Source organism: Triturus cristatus, chromosome 4_1 (assembly GCF_964204655.1).
Source record: "Triturus cristatus chromosome 4_1, aTriCri1.1, whole genome shotgun sequence".
Classification (NCBI taxonomy): domain Eukaryota; kingdom Metazoa; phylum Chordata; class Amphibia; order Caudata; family Salamandridae; genus Triturus; species Triturus cristatus.
Window position 1 is genome coordinate 322,770,125 of NC_140585.1, and position 19,779 is coordinate 322,789,903.

General features: G+C 42.9%; 1 protein-coding gene and 1 long non-coding RNA gene across 3 annotated transcripts in view; one reads left to right on the plus strand and one right to left on the minus strand.

Moving 5' to 3' along the window:
* Nucleotides 1-19,779, minus strand: part of LOC146854874 (uncharacterized) — a 271,213-nt gene that overhangs the window by 85,494 nt on the left and 165,940 nt on the right. The gene's annotated exons all lie outside the window — the stretch shown is intronic.
* Nucleotides 1-19,779, plus strand: part of LOC146854875 (sodium- and chloride-dependent GABA transporter 2-like) — a 494,662-nt gene that overhangs the window by 915 nt on the left and 473,968 nt on the right. The gene's annotated exons all lie outside the window — the stretch shown is intronic.

The window sequence follows — 19,779 nt, forward strand, 5'->3', positions numbered from 1 at the left end:
GCGCTTGTCCTAAAACAGGAAATGTCACCACCACTCTGACCACTGATGTTTTAAAATACCTTGTGGCGGAGGGAGGGAGATGAGTACAAGTGTTACACATACTCATTAGAATCCTGAAAACTTGCAAGGGCATTGGAGGGACTACTTTGAAGTGCTTCTCCTCATCCTTAAAACCCTGACCTCAAATAATCAAATGGAAGGGCTCCCGATTGAAGCCAACCTTTATAACTCAAGCCGTCTCACAGAGCTCTGCACGGTTTAGTACAATCGCCAGTCTCCACATGGAGCCTTTGACCTTAATTCTCCTACTTGCTAGGATTACTTATCATCTATACCCCAAACATAGCCAACACTCTCTAACCTCTCTCAATGATGTGCTGCTACTAAACCAATAATTGCTGAAGTCCAAGTTTAACTCCAAAACTCAACCCACAGAAGACACAACTGCTAGTCATCTGCCCGCCACACAGCTCCCCTCATATCCAGGACTGGATGGCATGTATGGACACCCTCAACCATGTCCCGAAAATCATCAGCTCCGCAAGATCACTGGGAATAACACTCAACAAGAACCTCAACCTGATAGCCCACTTCAATGCTGTCGCCAAAACAGTGTCACACAGCCTAATACTGATGAAAAAACTCAAGCCGTTAATCCCTAAGAACGACCTCAACGAGGTGGTACAGGGGCTAGTCATCTCCAGAATGGACTACGAAAAAACAACACAACCCACATGGCTCCCCTTTCGGCCACACTTAACCAGCCAGGCTTGTTTCCGGAACTCACAGACATGATCAGCCGCGGTCCGTGCAGGTAACAGCGGTGGGGAGGTGGGGCCGAGTAAGGGGGAATTTCGAGGGACGATGCCAAGGGAAAATTATTTATTTATTTATTTTCCCCTCGGCATCGTCCCTCGAAATCCCCCCTTAGTCGGCCCCACCGCTGTCACCTGCACGGACCGCAGCTGCACATGATCACATCACCCCAATACTTAACAAGCTCAGCTCACTTCCTGACAAATCTAATGCAATCAAGCACGCTACTGCTTATACATGCGCTCAGTCATAACCTTAGGCTCATGCTACTTCATATTACCTGTACATAGTGTAAGTAAGCGACACCTTGAAATGTTAACTGCTACCTGTACATATTGTAAGTTAGCTGTACTTGTAAGTTTTATTCACGCACTCTGTTACGGTAACCTGTGCTATGTACACAACTCTGATACCCTTGTATCCTGTTCGCGCTCTATAGCACCCTTATATAAATAAAAAATAGGGGAGTTCACAAATGAAAATGGCAATTGGGGTGCAATCTTATTGTCACATTTCTGACTCCCTAAAAAAGAGCAGACTTAGGATAGCCACAGGATAGCTCAGTGAGTTGAATTCTTTCCACTGATGAATGTGGTGATGTGGAGGTCATTAATTGAAGCCCAGCCCGGCTGAATATGCCTTCCAGTTCCATCCCCCTGAGGTCTGTAAATTAAAAGCCAAAATTGTGTGATGGCAACATCTGTTATTCACAGTTCTTGAACAGAAAGATGTGTGGTCTTAAATGCTTTATAAACAGATTAATACAATATTGGAATAGAAGGCAAAAAGATTGGGACGAAAAAAGGTACAATGAGAGTAATGCCTAATGAAAGGATGAAAGTGAAATACCCGAGCTATTAGAGACATATATATATATATATTCACAGAAAAAACCATAGGTTTCAGGCACGTTATAGTTAGGAATTAGCATTTAAAAAACCTCAGAAATTCACTGAAAAAACCATAGGTTTCAGGGGTGTTATAGTTAGCTGGACTTTTCACTTGTACAAAACCATTGAAATTCCCCCGTTATAGTTAGTTCAGCTAACTATAACTCGGGCGCCCGCAATGCACTGCTGATGACGTCACATATTACATCACTCATGACATGGTCAGTGACATCACTCATGACATCACTGATGACATCTCAAATGACATCACTGATGACATCACTGATGACATCATCCAGTGAATGTGTGTTTTTCTGAAAATTAAATATGTTTTATATATGTATATCTCAAGGTCGATGGAAGAATAAATGGGTATATAAGTGTCTAAATGGATGATTTGTTTTTGAAAAATTGATTGTGTAACTGACTGATTAAGTGTATCATAGTGAATACATGGCTTAGTGAGTAATGTTTAAATATGTAAATATCTGTATCAGTCTCTCACTTTGTGTATAAGTGGCTGCATGGGTTGGTGAGTAGCTACATGGGTGTCTATATAGGTTATTAGTTGGTTTTTTGAGTATCAGTCTGAGTGTCTGCATGGTTCGGTGGGGGGTATTACGTAGTGCATAGGTGCATGAATGAGTGACTCACTGTTTGTATGTGTTGAACACAGCATGTGTGCAGGACTGTATGGGTGGATGAGTGTGTGTATGGGTGTGTTAGTGAGTGAATGACTGTCTCAATAGTGTCTTTATGAGTAACTACATATGTTTTAAACTAGTATATGTGACTATTGGTGTATATATGTGAGTATATGTGAGAGTGAGAGATTGAAAGAGTTCCTGTATGAATAAGTATGTGTTTCTATAAGTGATTGTTTAAAAGACTAAGTATGTGTAAGTTTCCGTAGAAGTAAGTATGCTGGTGTGTGTATAACTGTATATGCAAGTAAATGTATGTTTGATTCTTTATTAGCATGAGTGACTATGTGTGTGAGTAACTCTATGGATGAGTGGCATTGTGTAACAGGATGTATAGGTGTATGAGTACATATGATGAGTGAGTACATGTATGAGTGACTGTATAGGACTGTTGGTGAATGAGTGGATGTGTATGTGGATCTTAGAATTACTGAAGAGGTTGTTGTAACTGGTATTGGTATGTCCATTGTTTTGAAAATTTTAGTCTCTATTTTTGAATGTGTGTATCAAAGGTTATATTAGGGTGAGAGGAGGTCTGCCACTCTATCACAAGGATGATGTCATCAGTGATGTCATCAGTGATGTCATTTGAGATGTCATCAGTGATGTCATGAGTGATGTCACTGACCATGTCATGAGTGATGTAATATGTGACGTCATCAGCAGTGCATTGCGGGCGCCCGAGTTATAGTTAGCTGAACTAACTATAACGGGGGAATTTCAATGGTTTTGTACAAGTGAAAAGTCCAGCTAACTATAACACCCCTGAAACCTATGGTTTTTTCAGTGAATTTCTGAGGTTTTTTAAATGCTAATTCCTAACTATAACGTGCCTGAAACCTATGGTTTTTTCTGTGAATTTCAAAGGTTTTTTAAATGCTAATTTCTAACTATGCCTACAGAGATAGGACATGTGAAGAAAGAAGAAAAAATGCACAGAAAGAAACAAAAGAAGTGCAGAAAGAAGCAACAGAAGTCCTCAAATACGAAGATAAGTGCAGGAAGAAGGATAACGTGCAGAAAGAACAAAAAGAAGAGCAGAAAGAAGCCTTGTTGCAAAATCATCCTGTACCCTCAACTTTTTCAGACGGATACTGGTGGTAACTGAGCCTGACTAACCAGTCCTAGAGCCAGTGCTATGTTAAAAGACACTTAGAATACAGTGAAAACACCTACATACACTAGGGAACATTATGCGTTGGGGTCCCCCTGTGATTAGCATGACCTCCTCTGTAAGCCCCTAGTATATAAGAGGGCATGGGGATTAAAACTACCTCTTAAAACAGGCCACAGGGCGTTTTTGCACACGTTAACTCAGGCCCCGTCCCCTCCCTTCACCACTGTGTAAACACGCCCTGTGTCCATTTTTAGTTGGGAGATTAAGTTCATTTGAATCCTGAGGGTCCCTGGGGTCCAACTAGCCCACTAGGTACCTCCAGTAAGTGCCACAGAGCTGCGTTGCAGAGAGGTGTAAAAAGTGGCACGGCCTGGACCACCTCTCTGCAATGCAGCTCAGTGGCGCTTACTGGAAGAACTTGGTGGGCTAGTTAGCCCCCAGGGGCCCTCAGTATTGAAGGGAAATTATATCCCCAATTTAAAACGTGCCATAGTGCGTGTTTGCACACGTCACCTCAGGCCCCGTCCCCTCCCTTCACCACTGTGTAAACGCGCCCTGTGGCTGTTCTAAGTTGAGAGATTAAGTCCCCTTGAATCCTAAGGGTCCCTAGGGTCAAACTAGACCACTAGGTACCTCCAGTAAGCGCCACAGAGCTGCGTTGCAGAGAGGTGTAAAAAGGGGCTTGGCCTCAGAACACCTGGCTGCAGCGCAGCTCCCTGGCGCATACTGGAGATACCTGTTGGGGGCGCGTTTGCAGAGTGCTGCACGGAGGGGGCATGGCCTCCGGCACGATGCCAGTCTTTTATTTATTTTAGTTTTTTAAGAAGGGGGGCTGTTTGGTTCCCCTTCTTATTCTAATTTATTGGCCCTGATGACCCCATCCCCCAGGGCCAGTCTCCTAATTATATTTTTTTGACCCCAATCCCCAGGGCCGGCCACTGTTTTTTAATTTTTTTAAAAAATATATATTTATAGACACACCTAGGACATGCTGGACAAACCGTACGTACCTATCACCATGACGATTTGCGTGATATTCATTAAAAGGCGACTATGCATGCAATGAATCCACGTGGAATGTATTTACACCACTAGTGAAGCTCTGACATGTCTGATGCCCTACCGTGCCTAATCCCGGTAGACACCCTTGTCGTTTATTTATACAAACTTGGGTAGCTATTGACGGGCACATTTAATACACATGCACACCAAGCCATTCAAAGGGGATTCGACAAAAATTCGACCAAAACTATGCAAGAAACCCCCCTCACGGTTAATAAAACACACATCCACTGCCGGATGTGTAATACTTTTTATTTTACTCTCTGGAAAGGGGACGAACATCACTTGAGAGTCACAGCGCGCTCCTGACAGAGCCCAATGCTGTGTTACACCCACCATTGCCTGCCGTGTGCCACACACCTCTGTGTTGTATTCCACTAGCTAGTGCATATGCTATGACACTCTCTAGCCCATGTGCACTGTAACACCACCCCGTGAATATGTCATGCCACACTTGTCTTCGCACGGGTTATATTGCCCCATCTAACGTGCCTTTCTCGATGCCTATGTTATAACGCACAGTGCTATGCCATACATATTACAATCTGGGATCCATATCTTTGTCACAGTGCATATGCAACCTTACACTCCCCAGCACATATTTTATATTACAACTTTAGAGACTAGTTAGGTTACACAACACTGCCCTGTGCATATTACACTCCAAGGCGCATATCGCATAGCACGCGCTAGTGCCTGTGCTATCTCGCGCTCTCCAATGAATCTGTCATTGCGCACAATGTATTGCATATTATATTTCACGCCCGGTTCATCTTATATCACACTTTTTGGTGCATAGTTTATACCATACACTATATCTAGTTTTCATTTTCAATCGTGCTCTCAGGACTATGTTCTATATAACACTGTGTTCACCTACCCTTTTCACGGGCATTACATTTTGCGATTGGGGGTGGAGGGTCAGGGGGTGTTTCTGCCAAGTGAGCCCGGAGTCACAGTCACAAACGTCCTCTTCTTCCTGAATAAAAGTGAGATTATGCTGCATACTTGTTCATATTTTAAGTAGTTCGCACAGACACAATGTTTTAAAAACAATAAAGTTCCTAATACCCGCCTTCTCTGAACAGTTAGCTTGCTGCCCCATCCCCTTCCTCCCTATCCTCTGTTGTGTGAATCCATGGACTAGCCTCCTCCCTCCTGCCATGCATGGTCTGATGTGCTGCCACTGCCCTCAGTATGATGTACCAGTCCACTCCTCCTGCCCTCCATTGCCCAATTCTATGCCCCATCATTGACCTCCTGCTTAAACTCTGTGCTTAGCTTGCTGCCCCTATTCTCCTTCCCCCTGCCCTCCGATGTCTTTGTGCATGCCCCTGCTCCATCCTTTTTGCCCACCATGTCCCATGGACCTGCCACTCCTATCTACTCTGAGTGTTCTGTTGAGCTGCCACTCCCCTCCCACCTGCCTAGCATTGTCAGATGACTGTAACCTGTCCCTGCCACCTCCACCCTGCCTGTCCACATGCCATGCCCCTATCCTCTTCCTCCTGTCCTACATGGTCCATTGTACTGCCACACCCTTCTGCTCTCCCTGGTCTGTTGTGCTGCAGCTGCTCCTCCTGCCTGCCACGTGTGGTCTGTTGTGAGGTCCCTTCCCCTGAACTTTCTTGTCTGTGCACAGGTCCTGACCCTCCCTTCTATCCTCCATCGTCCTTTGTGCATGCCCCTCCACCCTCCTTCTTGCCCATCATAGCCATTGTGCTGCCACTAACCCTCCCACTTGCCATGCATGGTCTTCTGTGCTGCCATGGCCCCTCCCACCTTCCCTGTGTGGTCAGTTAGCTGCCCCTGACCCCCTCCCACCTTCCCTCCATGGTCTGTGTGTATGCCATCACAGTCTCACTGTTGCTCTTCATGGTGTGTCTTGCTTCTAGTGCCCATCCTGCCTGACCTCCATGGCTATCTTGCTGCTCCTGCCCTGCCCCATTGCCCCCAGCCCTACTCCCTCCCTCCTGGCTTGTCTGTTCCATTGTAATGCCCCTGATCCGTCCCTCCTGCCCTTTATGGTCTGTTATGCTGCAGCTTTCTCTCCTGTCTGTCCATTATGGTCAGCTAGCTACCATTGCCTCTTGCCCCTCTGTTCTCTGTTGTCCATGTGCATGGTCCTGTCCCCTCTCTCTTGCTTTCTATGGATTGTTGTGCTGCAATCCCGTCCTGCATGCCCTGTGTGGTGTATTGTGCTGCTGCAAACCCTGATGCCTGCCCTGCAGGGTCAGTTTGGTGCACCTCTCCATGTCCCTCCTGTCCTCTGTTATCCAAGTCCATGTCCCTATCCCATTTCCTTCCATGATCCAATGTACCATACTTGCGAACATTTTGAACTTGGTAAGAGGGAGATTTTGAAAAAAAACTGGGGTATTGATTTTCCCCTTTGAGTTACATTGAAAAAGAGGATATTGTAGACAGGAGACAGATCAAATAAAGCCCATTTGAGCTTAAAAACATTGGACGTTTCCTGGCTGAATCGGGTCTGTTGGCATGTATGGTTGTACTACCATTGCCTCTTCCTTCTGCCCACAATGTTCTATTACATTGCCACAGGCTTGAAGGAGGGTAGATTTTGTATCACAGGGGGCCCCTGGCCCGTTCTGTCCACACCTGAAGTATGAGACCCTTGTCCTTGCCCTGCCAGCTGCATTTGTAGGCCGTATTAAATTGACCAGCGGGTCCTGTGTTGCTATATAATTATCCTGAGGCATCCTTACCACTCAGCCAGTATAAAACCCCTGTGTAGGCCCTTCTGTTCAATATGTAGGCCTCTTTGTTAAATTGACCATAGCTCTGCAATTTTAGTGTATAGCAGTCTGAAGGCAGGTCTGCGAGGCCTTCTGCTCCAAACCAGTAGCCCCCACCCTACCTGAGTGCTCCGTGCTCGGTATCAAAGTTCAACATCCCCCTGAAGCTGTCGACATACAGTAGGCTGCATCCTGGACTGGTACTTGCTTCCTGGGCAGGTTTCCCGCTTTTAAGGAAGTGGCAACCGCAGAGCGTCAAGTTAGGAGAACTGAGGAGATTTTATACATGAATATATTGAATTCCCGTACAATACCCATTATTTTCTGCTTGCTCTATGGAACTTACGATAAGCGATTGGCCTGAGAGACTGACCTTTTCACCCAGTCCATTGTCAGCATTAAGTGGGTAAATGACGAAATGTCTGGTAAAATCTGCAGACGAAGCTTTTGGGTAGCATACGTAGGTAGATGTAGCGTGCAAAGGAGCCCACAAAATGATATAAAAAGGGAGCACCCACAGATATCGACGGACTACCTCGCCGTCTGTATGTAGGTTAACAGGCAGTGCAGGTTTTCCCCAAGAGCTGGGAGCTCTTGTCTTCCTTTGCTTAAAATGTCTTGCTCTGCTTTGCTTGAAGTATCTTATTCTATTTTACCTATATGAAATGTCATGTTATGTTTAACCATTGTTCTCTTTACTTTTGCATTTAAAAGATTTTGTATTGTAATTGCAGGAATGCTTGCTCTAAGAGTAAACGTGAGTGTTCCTAGGTAACATTTTCCTTGGTGTAACTTGTTTCTCATGATGCATTTATAGATGTGTTTTCTCTCTCTCTCTGTCAGTACATTAATTGAGATACAGAGAATATCATGACAGCTGTATGATTATCTGGAGTCTGTATTTTGTACTTTATGTCTCTATTCTGCGGTTTCTTTGAAGTTGCATCTTCTCATTAAACTGCCATTGTATTCTGCCTCCAATTCCATGTCTCATATGTCTGTTTTCTTCATTTTTGGAGCAAGCGTTCCTAGGCACCCCGGCTCAACTTAACGTGCCCCTTTTGTCCCTGACTCACTCTCCTGCTCAGTTCTGTGGTGGCTCCCGGGGATCTGGGGACCGCCCCTAGCTTCCTTGACCCGTAATAGATCTTGCCTCCAACAGCCTCTCTTGCAAGTCCTGTATTGTTGGTTTGTTGCCCCTGCCCCCCTTTCCACTGCCCTCCATAGTCTGTTGTGCTTCCACGGCCCTTCCTGCCTGCTCAGTGTGGTTAAATTGTTGCCTTTGCACCCTCCTACCTGCCTTCAATTTTCAGAGTCCGTGCCCCTGGCCTCTGCCTCTCAACAGTATCCTAATGAACAACTAGATTGCTAACATTCTATATTTATTACAAAAGTGTGGAACGCCTGACATCATCTTGATGTAATCAAAACTGTAATACCTAGAGCATTTCCTTTAGAAATTACATATATGAGAGGGTCTTATTGGCATCAAAATTATGGTTAGTGCTCTAAAAGGCTAAAATAAGGACATATTTTCTGAGTTTTCAAATAGCGACAAAGCACTTTTAAATTATTTGTTATCTTTATGTTTTTTTATCCAGTTGACCACTTGATTAAATGTTGCACTTAGGGGAGATGATGTGGTGTTACTTCCAGAACTGCAGACTTTGCAACTGGGGAACCAGGTTGAAGTTTCTGCTTCAGCTCGACATTCTGTGATTCTGGTCAAATCACTTAGTCTCCCCATGTCTACAACCAAAATGAATGTGTTCTTGTGTGATGTAACCAATGCTCATGTAAAGCACTCCAATACCTGACAAGTCTGCACTATATAACACTGCAAAAACACAAAATAATAAGTGTTTTGCACACTTCTGTCATTGGGCTATATTTGGGCTACATCTGGGTGATTTTGGGCTACATTTGGGCTCTTTTGTCTCCGGTGGCCATCTTGGGAGATTTATTTGTTATGAAGTTTCCTAATTTCCTCATGTACTGCAGTCTCCTCAGTAGGAAATGCTTTCAGTTTTTTACTTTGATTCCATCATGAAGGTATTCAGATATGTCACACATTTGCCATAAATTCTGAATGTTAGCACTCTAGTTGCTCATTAGATCACTGTAGTAAAACTACTGCACCATGGAAGTCTGCTCCTGGTATTAAAAGTGCATGTTTCAGTCTGCATGTCAGAATTTTTTAATGAAATAGAAGAGGATTTGAGAAGTCACTCAAAATGTGCCCTCATTTTCTTTCTTCAGCATTAATCATAATTTCTATGGCAAAATGAACCTCCTCATTGTGTTCCTTTTTAAATTAAATGTTTTAAGTGTTACCAGTTTATTCCAATCAAGATGGCTTCAGGTGTGCCATACTTTTGTCATAATGAAGACAGTAAGCGCTCTAGTTGTTTTTAAGAACATTCTGGGACATTCTGTCATTGGGCTATACTTGGGCTACATCTGGGTGATATTTGGGCTACATTTGGGCTCTTTTGTCTCTGGTGGCCATCTTGGGAGACTTATTTGTTATGAAGTTTCCTAATTTCCTCATTTACTGCAGTCTCCTCAGTAGGAAATACTTTCAGTTTTTTACTTTGATTCCATCAAGAAGGCATTCAGATGTGTCACACATTTGCCATAAATTCAAAATGTTAGCACTCTTTTTGCTCATTAGATCACTGTAGTAAAGCTACTGCTCACCAGGGAAAACTGCTGCTGGTATTGAAAGTGCATGTTTCAGTCTGCATGTCAGAATTTTTTAATGAAATAGAAGAGGATTTGAGAAGTCACTCAAAATGTGCCTTAATTTTTCTTTCTGCAGCACTAATCATACTTTTTATTGAAAAATGAACCCCCTCATTTTGTTTCTTTTTAAATTAAATGTTTTAAGAGTTACCACTTTAATCCAAGCAAGATGGCTTCAGGTGTGCCATACGTTTATCATAAGTAGGACTGTTAGCGCTCTAGTAGTTCTTTGGAACACTCTGGGAAGCTGCAGTAGAACACAAAGGAATCAACTGACAGTCTCTGCCCTTGTTGGATGTACATGTTTTACTGAGAATGTCAGACTTCATTCTCACATGACTGAGAAAGATAATGTGAATTTACAGAAAATAAGCTCTCAGTTTAGCCTATAGATCACCTTCCAAACCTCTGTGGTAAAAGCATGAGAAAATATTTTTCTCTCAATCATGATATCCCAGCAGAAGGCTTTTTCACATGGTGAAATCACCTTAGAACATACCACAATTCCTAAAATGAGTATGGTACCATCAACAAATGATTTATAATGTAACTAAAGTCTTAAAACCTTCTATTAACTGCAATGCTTTTTAATGAGGTGCTATCATGTATATTGGTCCCAAGATGGCTGCCAACACTTCTTGGATGAAGTGCTGACAGCCAATCAGATCTCAGGATGAGATGTGTGGTTAGGCTCCGCCCACATATATATATGCTTTTAAATGCTATTTTCTCAGGATCTACTGAACAGATTTACACCAAACCTACAAAAGGCACTTCCTTGACCTGAGGACTACCTCTCTGCCAAATTTCAAGTAATTCTGTTCAGCCGTTCGGGCTGTAGCTGTGTCTAAAGGTCCTATGGAAAAATGCATGGGAAAAACGCGTTTTGGGACCCCCCTTTTATCTCAGCCCCCGCTTGACGAATCCCCCCGAGACTTTCAGGGTAGGAGCGGCAAGATTTGAAAAAAACCTTGAATGATTAAAAACAATATTGAGGCAGCTACAAGATTTAAGCAGTTTGAACAAACCCTTAACTTCATAAATATGTAAAAAAATCTTCACTAGAATTCAAACCATTCGGAGTCTTACAATCCAGCTCCAGAATGTATTTGGTCTCTAGCTTGCGTAACATAGCCTCACGGTCACCTCCTCTTCTTAGTGGAGGGACCGAGTCCACAACAAAATATTTGAGCTCCAATGATTTTTTGAGTGTGTCTCTCCAAAATGTCTAGCAACCGGATATGTTGTATCCCCATTGCTTATTGCCTGTAGCTTGGTGCTGCCTACGTATCGCAGGTCACAGGGATATATATATATATATATATATATATATATATATATATATATATATATATATATATATAGTGCTTTAAGTGGGCCGGGTCCTGCTGGTGCTCAGCACTGGCAATTCTAAAAAAACACATGCTTAGGCAGGTCTGTATTGGGCTCCCTGTTTTTGCCCTCATGGTGAAATAAAACTGAAGCACTTTTTCATTGTTTTTGCTTATTTATCTTACACAACTAACAACCATTGGCAAAGCCAATAGCCCTGACTTGTTGTAGGTGTAATGTTACCTGTTGTATTATATGTCTGTATGCAATAACAGATACAGTAAAATACCAGGCAGCGGCACACTATGCTAAGCACAGATTTTTTGCTTCTGTATTTTTAAGCCACACCCTTAATAACATCGGCCATGCCCCTTGAAGAGACCCCTGTGTGTATATATATATATATATATTACCTACTGGCGGTCGCCAGTAGGTAGTTATAGTTAGGACCACGTTTCCATAGGAAAACCTCAACATTCTATTTTGAATAACTTTGGCGCCGGTCGACGAATCCTCGCGAATTTCTCAAAATAGGTGGGGCGCTACGCTCCGCTCCTACCCTGAAAGTCTCGGGGGGATCCGTCAAGCGGGGGCTGAGATAAAAGGGGGGTCCCAAAACGCGTTTTTCCCATGCATTTTTCCATAGGACCTTTAGAACGAGCTACAGCCCGAACGGCTGAACAGAATTACTCAAAATTTGGCAGAGAGGTAGTCCCTAGGTCAAGGAAGTGCCTTTTGTAGGTCTGGTGTAAATCTGTTCAGTATTTCCGGAGAAAATAGCATTTAAAAGCATATATATATATATATGCGCGCAGGGTGCGCGCACCGTGCGAGCACCGTGCGAGCACCCTAACGTGCGCGAGCGTAATTCTGATTGGTGGTTACATGTTAGTCAACGTTCGAATCGGTCGAAATCAGGAAGTGTCGGCCGCCATTTTGTTTGTTTTCAGTGCGAGAGTGAAAAAGGAAGGTGGCGAACGTGAAAAGGGGGCAGGGTAGAGAGTTCCTGACCCCCTAGCCTTTGTCAGGGGGTCCCTGAAGGACCCCGAAGGCAAAAAAAAAATTTTTTTTTTTTTAAAAATCGCGGGGGTGCGCGCACAGTGCGCGCACCCTGAAAAACACAAAAAAAAAATTTTTTTTTTTGCAAAAAAAAAATAATAATTTGCAGGGTGAAAACCAAAAAAAAAAATAATAATAATTTTTAATACGTAGTTTATTGTAAAATAAATATATAAAAAATAATACATAAATAAATTAGCATTTAAAAAACCGTACAAATTCACTGAAAAAAACATAGGTTTCACACACGTTATAGTTAGGAATTAGCATTTAAAAAACCTTGCTAATTCACTGAAAAAACCATAGGTTTCACACATGTTATAGTTAGCTGGACATTTTACTGATAAAAAACCAATGAAATTCCCCCGTTATAGTTACTGTAGGCAACTATAACTCACGCGACCGTAATCCTCTGCTGATGACATATGTGTCTTTATGAAAAAAAAATATTTGTAATATATGTATAGCTAAAATTTAATGGAAGAAGACATGGGCAAATAAGTGTCTAAATACAGTATTAGCATCAGCAGAGGATTGCGGTCGCGTGAGTTATAGTTGCCTACAGTAACTATAACGGGGGAATTTCATTGGTTTTTTATCAGTAAAATGTCCAGCTAACTATAACATGTGTGAAACCTATGGTTTTTTCAGTGAATTATATATATATATATATATATATATATATATATTCACTTAAAAAACCATAGGTTTCACACAGGTTATAGTTAGGTGGACATTTCCCTCGTAAAAAACCAATGAAATTCCCCCGTTATAGTTAGTTCAGATAACTATAACTCGGGCGCCCGCAATCCACTGCTCATGACGTCACATATTACATCACTCATGACATGGTCAGTGGCATCACTCATGACATCACTGATGACATCATCCTTGTGATAGAGTGGCGGTTGCGCGAGTTATAGTTATCTGAACTAACTATAACGGGGGAATTTCATTGGTTTTTTACGAGTGAAATGTCCACCTAACTATAACCTGTGTGAAACCTATGGTTTTTTAAGTGAATTTGCAAGGTTTTTTAAATGCTAATTCCTAACTATAACGTGTGTGAAACCTATGGTTTTTTAAGGGAATTTGTACGTTTTTTTAAATGCTAAATTATGTATTTATTAATATATATATATTTTTTTAAGGTTTTTCACCGTGCGCGCACCGTGCACGCACTTTGGGCGCACGGTGCTCCGTGCGCGCACAGTGCGCGCACCCCGCGATTTAAAAAAAAGAAAAAAAATGTTTATTTCACCCATGGGGGTCCTTCTGTGACCCCCTGACAAAGGCTAGGGGGGTCAGGAACTCTCTTCCCTGCCCCCTTTTCACGTTTTCCACCTTTTTTCCCCCTTTCCTTTTCAGTGCGAGAGCCAAAATGGCGGCCGACACTTCCTGATTTCGAGCGATTCGAATGTTTACTGACATCTAACAACCAATCAGAATTTCGCTCGCGCGCGGCACCGTGCGCGCACCGCGCGCGCGTATAGATATTTATAAGCTTTTAAATGCTATTTTCTCTGTAAATACTGAACAGATTGACACCAGACCTGCAAAAGGCACTTCCTTGACCTTATGGCTACCTCTCTGCCAAATTTCAAGTACCCTGAAAGTCTCGGGGTGATTCGTCAAGTGGGGGCCGAAAAAAAGGGGGGTCCCAAAACGCGTTTTCCCCATGCATTTTTCCATAGGACCTTTAGACGCAGCTACAGCCCGAACGGCTGAACAGAATTACTTGAAATTTGGCAGAGAGGTAGCCATAAGGTCAAGGAAGTGCCTTTTGCAGGTCTGGTGTAAATCTGTTCAGTATTTCCTGAGAAAATAGCATTTAAAAGCATATCAATATCTATATGCGCGCAGGGTGCGCGCACCGTGCGAGCACCCTAACGTGCGCGAGCGTAATTCTGATTGGTGGTTACATGTTAGTCAACGTTCGAATCGGTCGAAATCAGGAAGTGTCGGCCGCCATTTTATTTGTTTTCAGTGCGAGAGTGAAAAAGGAAGGTGGCGAACGTGAAAAGGGGGCAGGGTAGAGAGTTCCTGACCCCCTAGCCTTTGTCAGGGGGTCCCTGAAGGACCCCGAAGGCAGAATTTTTTTTTTAAATCGCGGGGGTGCGCGCACAGTGAAAAAACCCCCCAAAAAATAAAAATTTTAATACGTAGTTTATTGTAAAATAAATATATAAAAAAAATAATAATACATAAATAAATTAGCATTTTAAAAATTTGGTGTAATTCCGGTCAGCAGTTTGACCTGTAGCCTTGTCTAAAGTTTCCTATGGATAATGCATGGAAAAAACACTTTTTCAGACCCCCCTTTTTTCTCAGCCCCCCCTTGACCAATCACCCTGTTATAAGCACATGGACAACTCCAGGAGGAGGTCTGCGCAACCCCCCTCCCAACATAAGTGAAGCCCCGGGTCTGCGGGGACCCCAGTGGGCCCCCGCAGCCCCAGCGAGCCACCCTAATATTTTTAAGAAATGCCCCGGGACCTAGCCCACCCCAGATTCTCATTAAAATAAAACACGAGAACCCGCGACCCCATGCTTTCTTTGGTCCTGAGGGTCCTTCTGGGACCCCCTAAGCAGGCCTAGGGGGTCAGGGTGTTTCTACCCTGCCCCCTTCTCTTGTTTTATACCTTTGTTTCTCTGTTTTCTGGTGACTGGCTTCTACAAAATCACAAGATGGCTACCAACACTTCCTGGTTTGGAGTGTTGACAGCCCTTCACAGTGAAGCTAGTGCATGGGAGTTAGGCTCCGCCCACGTTTATTTTTCTAATTTCTCAGCAACTACTGAACGGATTTATACCATTTAAAACAAAGGTCGCTTTCTGAACCAAGCTCTACCTTTCTGCCAAATGTGGGGTAATTCCGTTCCACAGTTCGGTCTGTAGCTTGTCGTAAAATTTCCTATGGAAATGAACATGGGGAAAACGCGTTTTGGGACCCCCCTTTTTTCTCAGCCCCCGGTTGACAAATCTCTCCCAAACTTTCAGGATAGGAGCTGACCTGGATAGACTTTTTTGGGAGAATTTCCCAAAGATTCATCAAACGACGCCAAAGTTATTAGCAAATCAAAAAATGCTTTTCCTACGGAAACTAGGTTGTAACTATAACTACCTACTGGCGACCGCTAGTAGGTAATATATATATATATAGTTAATCTTGTATGGTAGATTTCCAGATGCATGGGCAGCCGGAGTAGAGCTAGGTGAGCCACTAAAGGATTGAGCCTGGCTCAGGCAGATAGCCTTGGCTCAGCTCAAGGTCCTCATGGAACCTCGAATCAAAAACCTAGCTTAGCCTTCATATTGCTTCTTTATACATTTCCTGGCAACCACCTGTTCTGCAACAAAAATACTGTCCTGTGCTACTTTGTTATCTTTTTACAAATGGGCAGACATGGAAGAAAACTGTAAATTCTGTGAAGTTGCTCATAATACAAATCATGTATTTTGATTTGCTGTGAAATTGGACCATTGTTCTACTTAAGAACTTTGAGAACACTAAAGAGGGTCTTCACAGTCTGAACTCTTGATTCTCTACCATGAAGTAATAAAAAAAGTGAAAAGTTTGTACACAGACTAGGGAAAGGTGTGCATGCATACCTGATGGTGTGTTTGTTTGCAAATGAGCTCTACACTTCACTTGCTGCACTTCACATGTGTTGATTTATTATGTTATGTTAGGTGTATTTGAAGAGTGCACTGTCAACTATGTGGGTATTCTGGCACTGAGCAGGTATGTTTGTCTAGCATAGCCTATGCAGAAGTTGGTTGAATAGCAGGTGTTCAGTTTCTTGTGAAATACAAGAAGAGAATGTGAATTGTGAGGTCGTTCCATGCTTTAGGAGGTGTGTAGGAAAACGCCCTCTGGATCTAGTTTTGTTTATGGATGGAATGTGTGCGAGTAGGAGACCCGAGGAGTGTCGGTATGTGGGTGGTTGGTGGAATGAGATGTGTGTGCTCAAGTGGGTGGGGCCCAAGTTGGGTAGTGCCTTGAACCTGTTGGTGAGGAGTATTGATTGGGCGCATTTGTGTATGGGGAGCCAGAGGAGCTTCCTGAGATGTGGCGTGATGTGAGTTCTGAGCAGAAAGTTGAGGATGAGGCTGTCTGCTGAGTTGTGAATGCTTTATAGTCTCCTGGTGAGTTGCTTGGTGATTCCAGCATACAGGGTGTCCCCATGAGGGTGTGAGTGTTTTTTTTGGGTGTTGCTTGGAAGCCATTTGAATGTCTTCCTCAGCATCTTCAAGGTATGGAAGCAGGATGCTGTGACGATATGGACCTGTGCAGTGATGTCCAGCTTGCTTTTGATGATGATCCCAAGGTTCCTGGTGGGTGCTGGCCATGGATGTGGGTCCAAGTTCAGCTGACCACCAGTTTGAGTCTTCTATTGATGTCCTCTTTTTAAAGATCACTATTTGTGTCTTGTCAGTGTGTTTCTTGAACAAGTTGGCTTTCATATAGCTAGCAATTTGGTCATGCAGGTGATGAATTTGTTTTTTCTGTAGGGGAATGCCTGAGAGGGAGACGATGAGCTGTGTGTCATCTGTGTAGAAGGGAATGTTGATGTTGTGTGCACAATGACACTGACCAGAGGGATATTGTATGTGTTGAGTAAGGTGGGGTTGAGGGACGAACCTTGAAGTACTCTCCTAATGAGTTTTCAGGCTTCCAAGGACTAAGGTGCTGGGCTGACAGCTTGTGGTCTGTTTGTTGAAAGGAAGGAGCCAATTCCAGCAGAGCGCTGGTCCTTGGATACAAATCTCATGTACATGTCTGATGAAGATGGGTTGTGAGACTGTGTCAAATGCTGCAGAGAGGCCCAGGAGTATGTGAGCTACTGTCATGAAAATGCAGTTTGTGGTGGCAATGAGTGCTGTTTACTGTACTGATGTTGGGCAAGAAGAAGTGCTGTATGATGTATTGTGGTTGCTGAAGTGATTGGTAAGGTTCCAATTGATGAGTTTTTCCCTAAATCCTTCACTGAAAACGGTAGGAGGGGGAGAGGTCTGTTGTTGGCGAGGGTGTCTGGGTCCCCGTATGGTATTGAGGATGGGTGTTAGCGCTTCACTGATTGGAAGGAGTGTTTTGCTGATGGTATGGGGGTCAGGGGTCAAATGGGGCCCTGAGTGGATGGACTTCATGGTGGAGGCAGGCCACATAGTCATGGTTCGTTCTTCGGCCGTGATGGGAAATTGATTTGCAAGGGTGAAGGAGTCTGGTTGAGGTTCACAGTTGCAGTCTATAGCAGTGATTTTGTTACAGAAGAATTCTGAGAGCTTGTTGCGGGGGTCTTGAGAAGGGGTGATTCTGCTAGAGGTGACTGGAGACACAGTGAAATGTTGGATGTAGCAAAGATTTCCTTGCTGCTGTTCATTTTGGTGTCAATTTGGTCAGCGAGAGCAGTGAGCTTCATGTTCAGGCTCTGCTGGGTTGTTGGATAAATTAGATGTTATTTTTGTCTGTGTGATATGGCTTGCTCTTCACTTGTGCTCTAGATTTTTGCAGTGAGGTTTTTTCACTCTGAGTTCCTCTGTGGACCAGCTATCATGTGGGTAGGCTCTTGAATTGGGTAGCGCTTGATCGGAGCCAGGGTGTTCTTGATGGCTTTCGGCCAGCTGCTTTTGTGCTTGGGCTGGTGTGTAGAGAGAGTGTATGTCCAGTCCAGTCCTAATTTTAGGATTTTCGGTATTCACAGAAGGCATTTAGGAGTCCTAAAGGTAGGACTCCTAACTTCTGTGAATACCGAAATGAGTAAGTGCCTTCTATGAATACCAAAATGAGTAAGTGCCTTCTGTGAATACCAAAATGGTAGTAAGTTTAGGATTTTGTCTTAAATTAGTTCTGTGAATCGGGCCCTAGCTCTTTAAGCCAAACTGGACTCCTGGCTCGGTTCTGGGTATACACTCCCAACTAACTTGTCCGCTCGCCCACCTCTAGGTTGGACGTAGGGAGGAAGGGCAGTACAGTAGAAGCTATGACCTTGTTAAAACACATATCAAAGTAAAATTGACAGAAAAGAGAAATGAAGCAGAATATAAAAGCAAGTTGCAACTATTTAAAAGTCTCCATGTTACAATGTTCCTAACAGCCAGAAGCACAGCCAACACAATTGAAATAGCACAACCTCCATTGCTCAAGAATTTCATTAAACGTGCTGCTCCCTAGTAGTTAATTTGTTCTTTCAACACATGTTTAATAAAAATCTCTGTCTTATCTGAAAACAATGGGGCATTGCAAAGAAAATAGTATACTATGGAGGAACAGTGAAAAATCTAGCTTTCTGGAAAAAAAGTGAACTGTGCATTGATGGTAAATGGTTGGTAAGAAGAGCAGAGAAAAAATTAAGTGCAAGAGAGTTTGGGGAAAGATGAGAATGAGAGAGGTGGGGAGGGATAGTGTGGCGAGGGAGAAGAAGAAAGTGCAAGAGAGGCATATAAAGAATGCTTAAATCCAAAAGTTCTGGCTCACATTGTACGCCCAAGCTAAAACATTATTAAAAGCCTTCTGTAGTGAAAAATAAAAAGAAGACATTTGTGTTCTGTAAAAGTCAGCTACAGGATAAATAATTTAACGTGTAATGGTTCATCTACTTTTGAGTTGTTAATAATGCCTAAAACATCGTTAGGCATGCGCTCAATAGGAGATGGGGGATTTACCATACAACCAATAGCAGAAGGTGATAGAGAATTCTTCCTCTGTGTGTGTGTACATATATATGTATGTATATATATATATATATATATATACACACACACACACACACACACACACACACACACGTGTTACCATCCTTGTGGGGACTATGTGTGGATACCTGCCTTGTGGGGACTAACCTTTCCCAATGTTTTAAAAATATACCAATAATGGAAAAATGTTAAGAAAAAATTCATAATACAGGATCCTGCTTCAAATTTGCAAATATCTTGTTATTTAATCATGTGCACAGTACCATCTTTGTGGGGACTTGAACATGTGTTACCATCTTTGTGGGGACTTGCTGTATAATTATCATTTGCTATTGAATACAGTCATGTACACATGGCTAAATGTTTATTTTATCAGTAAAATATGCACATAACATCATAATCTTTTCATAATTCAATGGCTTCATTTATTCTATGGGTACACAATAGATGAATTGTGTTAATAAATTGCCAGATATTAACATATATCAAGATTACAGAAGGGAATTTAATACTGTATGCAACTCTTTGCTTAGTGCTCAAATTCTTCAGAGACAAGTAGGAGGGGGAGTAACTTGCATTATTTTCTGTAGCATCATTATACG